This window comes from Macaca fascicularis, chromosome 9 (assembly GCF_037993035.2).
Source record: "Macaca fascicularis isolate 582-1 chromosome 9, T2T-MFA8v1.1".
NCBI classification, from domain to species: domain Eukaryota; kingdom Metazoa; phylum Chordata; class Mammalia; order Primates; family Cercopithecidae; genus Macaca; species Macaca fascicularis.
In genome coordinates this window covers 49,959,846-49,968,534 of record NC_088383.1, presented here as the reverse complement: position 1 = coordinate 49,968,534, position 8,689 = coordinate 49,959,846, and the positions used below count along the sequence as shown (strand labels likewise).

The 8,689-nt window shown below is 40.6% G+C and overlaps 1 pseudogene; it reads right to left on the bottom strand.

Moving 5' to 3' along the window:
- Window positions 1-3,971: 3,971 nt before the first annotated feature.
- Window positions 3,972-4,765, bottom strand: LOC107130783 (eukaryotic translation initiation factor 3 subunit L-like; annotated as a pseudogene).
- Between the last annotated feature and the right edge of the window lie 3,924 nt (window positions 4,766-8,689).

The following is an 8,689-nucleotide window of genomic DNA, read 5'->3' as shown; positions in this document are numbered from 1 at the left end:
AGACTGGGTAATTCATAAAGAAAAGAGGTTTAATTGGTTCATGGTTCTGCAGGCTATAGAGGAAGCATAGTGGCATGTGCTTCTTGGGAGATTTCTAGAATCTTCCAAACATAGTGAGATGCGAAGGGGAAGTAGGCATCCTACATGGCAGGAGGAGAAGCAAGAGAGCGTGAGAGCAAGATGCCCCACACGTTTATGCAACCGGATCTCATGAGAACTCACTTTTGCAAGGACAGCACCAAGGGGATGGTGCTAAACCATTCATGAGAAAACTACCCCCATGAGCCAATCACTTCGCACCAGGCCCCAGCTCCAATACTGGGGATGACAATTCAACATGAGATTTGGGAAGGGACACATATCCAAACTATATTATTCCACCCCTTGCCACTCCCAAATCTCATGTCCTTCTCACATTTCAGAATACAGTTATGCCTTCCCAACAGTCTCCCAAAGTCTTAGCCCATTCCAGCATTATCTCAAAAGTCCGAAGTCCAAAGTCTCATCTGAGACAAGGTAAATTTCTTCCACCTGTAAAATAAAAAACAAGTTTAGAGTTACTTCCAAAATACAATGGGAGTACAAGCATTTGGTAACAAACCCAATTCCAAAAGGGATAAATAGGCACAAAGAAAGGGGTTACAGGCTCCATGCATATTCAAAACCCAGCAATGCAATCATTAAATCTTAAAGCTCCATAATAATCTCCTTTGACTCCATGTCCTACATCCAGGGCATTGGTGCAAGCAGTGGGCTCCCAAAGTGTTGGTCAGCTCTGCCTCTGTGGCTTTGCAAGGTTCAGCTCCCAAAGCTCATGGACTGGAGTTTAGTGCTTGCAGTTTTTTCCATGTGCAGGGTGCAAACTGCCAATAGATCTACCATTCTGGGGTCTGGAGGATGGTGGCTCCACTAGCAAATGCCCCAGTATGGACTCTGTGTGGGAGCTCCAACCCCACATTTTTCCTCTACACCACCCTAGTAGAGGGTCTCTGTGAGGGCTCCACCCATGCAGCAGGCTTCTGCCTGGACACGCAAGCTTTTCCATACATCCTCTGAAATCTAGGTGGATGGTGCCAAGCCCTCATTCACTCTTGCATTCTGTACGCCAGCAGACTTAACACCATGTGGAAGCCACCAAGGCTTACGACTTGTCACAGCAGCAGCCACAGCTACACATGGGACCCTTTAAGCCACAGCTGGATATGGAGTTGCCAAGAGGCAGGGAGCAGTGTCCTGAGGATGTGCAGGGCAGTGCAGGCCTGGGCTTGGCCTTCAAAACCATTCTTCCCTGGGCCTCTGATCCTGTGTTTGGATGGGCTGCCTCTGAGATCTCTAAAATGCCTTCAAGCCTTTTTATTGTCTGGGATGTCAGCACTTGCCTCCTTTTTAGTTATACAAATTTCTCTAGCATGTGGTTACTCAGCAGCCCACTTGAATTCTTCTGAACATAGGCCTTTTTTTTTTTTTTTTTTTTTTCCTACCAAATGGCCAGGCTGCAGGATGCAAATTTTCCCAACTTTTATGTTCTGGTTACCTTTTAAATAGAAGTTCCAACTTATTTCTTTGCTTCCACATCGAAGCATAGTCTGTTAGAAGCAGTCACACCAGTTTGTGGTTTTTTTTTTTTTTTTTTTTTTTTTTTTTTTTTGAGACAAGGCCTCACTCTGTCACCCAGGCTGAAGTGCCATGGCATGATCCTGGCTCACTGCACCCTCTACTCCCCAGGCTTAGGTAATTGTCCCAACTCAGCCTCCTGAGTAGCTGGGACTACATGCCACCACACCAGCTATTTTTTTATATTTTTAGAGATGGGATTTTGTCATGTTTCCCAGGCTGGTCTTGAACTTCTGGGGTCAAGTGATCTGCCTGCCTTGGCCTCTCAAAGTGCTAGGATTACTGGTGTGAGCCACCATGCCTGGCCCATGCCACTTCTTGAACACTTTGCTGCTTAGAATTTTTTTTTTTTGCCAGATATTCTACGATATCACTCTTCAAGTTCAAACTTCCATAGGTCCCTAGGACATGGATGCAATCCAGCCAAGCTCTTTGCTAAGGCATAACATGTGTGACTTTTGCTCTAGTTTCCAATAAGTTCCTCATTTCCATCTGAGAACTCATCAGCCTGGACTTCACTTTCCATATCCCTATCAGCATTTTGGTCAGAATCATTTAACCAGTTTATAAGAAGTTCTCAACTTTCCCTCATCTTCCTGTCTTCTTCCAAGTTCTCCAGACTCTTTCAACCTCTGCCCATTACCCAGTTCCAAAGCTGCTTCCACATTTTCAGGTACCTTTATAGTAACACCCCACTCCTTGGTACCAGTTTTCTGTGTTAGGTCATTCTCACATTGCTATAAAGAAATTCCTGGCCAGGTGCAGTGGCTCACACCTGTAATCCCAGCACTTTGGGAGGCCGAGGTGGGCAGATCATGAGGTCAAAAGTTCAAGACCAGCCTGACAAACATGGTGAAACCCTGTCTCTACTAAAAGTACAAAAATTAGCTGGGCGTGGTGGCATGCGCCTGTAATCCCAGCTACTCAGGAGGCTGAGGGAGGAGAATTGCTTGAATACAGGAGGAGGAGGTTGCAGTGAGCCGAGATCATGCCACTACACTCCAGCCTGAGCGACAGAGTGAGACTCTGTCTCAAAACAAATAACCCCCCCAAAACAACAACAACCAAAAAACAAATTCCTGAGACTGGGTAATTTAAATTGGCTCAGGGTTCTGAAAGCTTTACAGGAAGCATGATACTGACATCTGCGTGGTTTCTGGGGAGGCCTCAGGAAACTTAGAATCATAACAGAAGGCTAAGTGGGAGCATGCACATCACATGGCCAGAGCAGGAGCAAGGTAGGAGGAGGTGTCACACACTTTTAAACCAGATCTCACTATTGCAAGAGCAGCAACAAGGGGATGATGCTAAACCATTTATGAGACATACACTCCCATGACTCAGTCACCTCTCACCCAGTCATCTCCAATAATGGGGATTACAAGTCACCATAAGATTTGGGCAGGGACACATATCCAAACTATATCAGCCCCCAAGCTGACTCAGAACTCAAGTCATTTTAAACCAATTGCCACTTGATGGCTGTGCCAAGAATCAACTTCCATTCAACTGGCCAACCCTTCATGAGCAGCTAATTGAAATTAACTGAAAATATGGCTATCTGGGCTGATTCTTTAGTGGATTGATGAATTAAATTTGTGACCCCAGCTGTTTCACTGACTTAATCTGAGCAACTATCTGAGCAACCTGGACTGAGGCACACTTGAGAATGGGAAGTGCCTAAATAAAGTCTGTTTAAATAACTTGAAGTCAAACCTGATGAAAGGGATACTTGAATTAATTAGACACAAGCACAATGTATTCAAGGCCATGAGTGAACATTGTATTATAGAGGAATGTAAACATGAAAACTAGCACCTTGAGCAGGTGGATATATGGCTCCTAGTATTAGGTTGGTGCACCAGTAATTGCAGTTTTTGCCATTGAAAGTAATGGCAAAACCCACTATTACTTGTGCACCAACCTGATAATAGCATGGGAAGTTTCCTGATTACATGCATCAATTCAGACATATCAAAATGTTAAGAGGATAAAATCATGTTACATCTGAGAAATTTTTTTTAACCTTTCAGATCAATATTTCAGTATTATAACAGCAGAAATAGAATATGAGGGAAAAGTTAAAAGAGTTGATGGAAAAGATGAAGGACAAAATTACCATTGTAGTGAAGTAAAAAATACACCTTTTGAAGCGGAAAGGAAACAGAGGGCAATGATGTATGATCTGTAAATAATGTGTAAAAAAATATAGTAAAGGTTGAACTTCTGAGATATAAATCTCAGAAGTTTCAAGAAGAAACAGATTTGAGAATTAAAAATTATTACCACATGTAATCTCATTGAGAACAATTTTTTTTTTTTTTTCCTGGCTCCAAAGATCCTTTACTGATATCCACTTGAAACACTTTGGTCCTTAACTTGTTAACTGAGTTGACAGGCTGATGGCTGATCTAGGTAAAGGTTTCATGGTAGCAAAAACACTTCCTGCCTATAATATATCAAAACAGGTTCCTGAATAATGTGTGTAAATGTTGTCAGGGTCTCTGTCCCATCTTCTTCAGAGTTCAATTAAGCTCTTCGAATTTGTGGCTCTGATGGATGAAGAAATCCCCATAGCACCTGGCGACCTTGGTGTCTGCGATGTGGATCATGTCATTATCAATGTAGAAGTCAACCTCTGAGGCTGACTAAATTCACCATCCAGGGTTGTGATGCCGCTGGTCCACACCAGGTTCTTCATCTTGTGTTTGAAGACAGGAAGCTGGATCCTGAACTCCTGCTCTGTGAGGTCCAGGAAGCCAGCCAGCTTGGCCACAGGCATGGTGATGTAAAGCTTGAGGAAGCCGGGGATGGTTGAAAGCTGGGCCTGCTGCTGTACTTCAGAAAACACCTTCAACTGCTGCAGGAAGGACTCTTTGTGGTAGTTGGGGTGCACATTATCGTAGTTGGGCAATACAGACGACAGGAACTTGGGGCAGGAGTAACTGAAAAGTTCTTCATAGACTTGTGGGTCACCTTTCTGCAGGTGCAGCATCTTGTCCCCATATTTCTTCTGTAGCTGGGGGTGAATACTCTCATCGATACCTATGGGGTACATCGTGAGAGCAATGGCCAGTAGCGCATGCGTCTGCTCATTCTGCTTGTTAATCATCTCATACTTGTATGTGGTCCTCTGAAACATGCTCTTGGTCCTCTGGATCTAGAGGAGGATGTTGGCGAAGACCCAGATGGCATCCTGGTAGCGACACATCATCAAATATGCAAACTCAACATAATTGTATGTGGTGACCTGGCACTCTGGCACACGGGAATACATACTCCTTTTGTCAAGTTTGATGGAGAACAAATCTTAAGCTTATTTTTTTTTTTAATTTAGTTGGGTATTAATGTATTTTTAATATTATGGCTAATTTTAATAAGACCTTATAAACAAATCTAATCCCAATCAATCAATCTTGACTGCAAAATAATTTCATAAACATTTTTATAACCTTTTATAATATTTTTATTTTATAACTCTATATCCATTTAATATTATTTATCTTTTAAATTTTTCTTTAAAACAACCCCTCAAAACTTCTAAACTAGGCAAAATTATGTTTCCCACCATGAAATTTCAGTTTTTTTCCTAAAAATCTCCAGATTTAGGCCACTCTAATATTTGGTTTCAGATTTTGACATTTATACTCAGAAGACTTTGGTCTATAATTTCCCTTTATGGAATGTCTCATATTGTATTTGGTATCAAGATTCTCTTCATCTGATGAAGGCAGTGTGGTTGTGTTTTTTCTGTACCTATTCTATGAAAGATTGGATACAAAAGTGGTGTGGAGAAACACTACATTTTTCTAAAAATAGGAAAATATTTAAGACAAAAAGCTTGGTGGAAGAATCAAAAGTACAAATCAGTAATAATACTATAAAACATGCTCATAAATCCATAGACAAATTGGAGCGGTAGAAACAAAAAAATGAGGAAGACATTTTGAGTACAAGTGAATTGGCCTATTTGAAGAAACCACAATCAGAAGATGAAAGTGAACATGTCTCAGCAACAGGACACAAAATTCCCCATATTTGAGCACTCTTTGTGTGACATTTTGAAATTGACAAATGCTGTCAAACTTGAATCTCGAAGCTCACAGAGTGATGATTAGAATGGAAGGCAAGATATGGTTCATCACATGATCACAGTGATAGGTCACCGTAGAATTTTCTAGTGAATGCATGCCACATTATGGGGTCCAACTGCTGCTACTTTGACATGGGTAAATGGTCACTTAGATTATATGTTGCATTTCAAAAACTGAATCCCAGACCCACAGTATTATTCTCTGTGTATGAAATAAATGTTAAATGAGGAAAAAAGACCTGTCTCTCAAATATATTTGATAGTGAACATTTCAGAGTGAAGAGAGAAAAAGCTAACATGTTGAGAATAAAAGGAGTTCCATGCTTGAGTTGAAATGCCCTCCCCACCCATTTCTACTGTTCCTGAATCACTGGACATTTCTAGATTAAATAATTTAAAATTTGTTCCAGATTTAGTTTAAAAAGCATTATTATAAATTTAGTTTAAAAAAATAATTATATAAAACCTTTTATCACTTACGTATAGTACCTATTTTTTCTCTCTATGCAATTAAGTTTATGTACTTATTTCTGAATCTCTGAATTTTTTGAGAGATCCTCTATTAATGTATACATAAAAGGCTGGCTATTCACTGAGACATTAAGAAAAATGAAGCACTATATATTCACCAGCCGGCTGTTTGAAAACATATAATTAATTCTTTTTTAAATGGAGACTTCTGATAACCCTAAATTCCAGGATTAAATATGTGTTGTGGCACATCAATCAGCCTGATCACACACATTCTTATGATCTGGTCATGAAAATTAGGAAAGGGAAGGGAATTGACAAGCCCTTTAAACACGCAGCAATGGAAAATTCTAAAATAAACATGACAGAGTTGTCATGTCTAAAACAAAGTAGATACCCTTTTAGATATGAAATGGTTCAGTACAAATTTCCATCATTGCTGATTCATTACAAGTTTCTAGAACTATTTTATCAAATGGCTCATTGATGAGATAAAAACTGCATTAATAATGGATGTTGCCATTTTTTCAGGGATTATTTAAGTGAGGGGGTAGTTGACAGAGTTTGGGAAGGAACGTGTAATATTTCCTCACTCTGAGTATAGAATTTTAATGGTTAATAACTAGATAGAAAAATGTGTGTGTGTGTGTGTGTGTGTTACCATCACAAACATACATATACACATGTCCAGTGACTCAGGAATTTCATCACTGCCTGTCTCATATGAAATTTAAGATTTAGTGGTGAAATGGAAGAAAAACTAGAAAACAGCGTTACATCTCTGAATGCTCAATTAGGGAGAAAATAAAAAAGATTTGGGAATATATCAAGAAAATAGAACCATATGATTGAAGGAACAGCATTCAAAGAGCAGATCAGACTTTCATTTGGTTGAGCAAAATACTTTCCTTCCTGCTGCCACCTGAGTGTCCACAGTGAATGAAGAGTAAATGAATAAATATAAGTAAAGCCTTTAAAAAGCTTCCTCACTGTGTCAGTGCTATATGATTATTTAATTAACAAATCTGGAAAGATGTGCAGAAACTTAACCATTGTTACTTCCAGAAGCAGAACCTGATAGGCTGTGGAAGAGGGAAAGAAGGAAACCTAGATTTCAGTGCATGTTATTTTGTACCTTTTGAATGTCCTACAACTGTGTTATTCTTGGTGCTTTTACTGTGATTTTTTTTTCTTTTTTTTTTTTTAAGAAAGAACCACCAGCACCAAATAACGCATAAAACAACCACTTTATTTTGTTCATGGTTCACAGGGCTAGGAAGGCACAGAAAAGATGGCTTATTGCTGCTCATTGGTGTTTGGGGACTACAGAGAAGACTCATTGGCTGGAGTTGAATCCATAGCAAAGGGTTGGCATCATCTGGAAGTGACTTCACTCACATGTCTGCAGAGGACATGGGACTTTGGCTGCAGGGCCTATAGGAGACCTCCCAGGTACCCTGGGCTTCCAGGTAGCAGAACAGTCTTAGGACATTCAGAGCTTTGACTTGGTGGTCAAGGGCACACAGGTGAGTGACCTGAGTGAACCAGGCCTTTTTAAACATAACTTTGAAAGTTACACAGCATCACTTTCATGTAATGTGTCAGTGACAAGTGAGCACTAGTGTCCAGTCTGGTAAGGGTGGGCATAGACCCCAAAATCTCAAGGGGAGAATAGCAAAAATATTGCAAACATCTTTAAAAAGCCACATGCATATTCTCATTTAAAACTACTCAGGTTTTATCTCTCCTGGGCTTCCCACCACAGCTCTGGGGTGATCTTAGGGCTTATGTTTCCTCCCCAACTTGGAGACAGAGGAGAAAGGGACCTTGGTAGTGGTTGTGGTCAAGGGTCTTTTGCTTATGTCCTGGGAGGTCCACCCAAGAGAGATGCAGGTCAGCAGTCACCCAGTCTCACTTATAAGTGGGAGCTAAATGATGAGAACTCATGGACACAAAGGGGAACAGCAGACACTGGGCCTACATGAGGGTGGGGTGGGAGGAGGGAGAGGATCAGAAAAAATAACTATTGGGTACTAGGCTTAGTACCTGGGTGATGAAATAATCTGTACAGCAAACCCCTGTGATATGAGTTTACCTACGTAACAAACCTGTACATATCCCCCAAACCTAAAAGGTTAAAAAAAAAAAAAAAAGTTCCTAGTAGCAGAGATGTCTCTCAAATATATGATTAAAAATATGTTACTTTATCACATAGGCCAGGGGTAAGGTAATTGTGGGTTTTACTTCTGCCTCACTCCCTGTGAGTTGATTGACAAGTAAATGCAAACATTCAGGGAAACTTACTGAAGCGTTATGGGGCAATAAAAACTAATGTCTGCCTTAAATGTCGCTCTATCATGGAACCATTTAATTGACTCTGTTAAATTTTAAAATCACAAGATTTAGGCTGGGCACGGTGGCTCACGCCTGTAATTCCAGCACTTTGGAAGGCGGAGACAGGTAGATCACCTGAGGTCAGGATTTGATTTCGAGACCAGCCTGGCCAACATG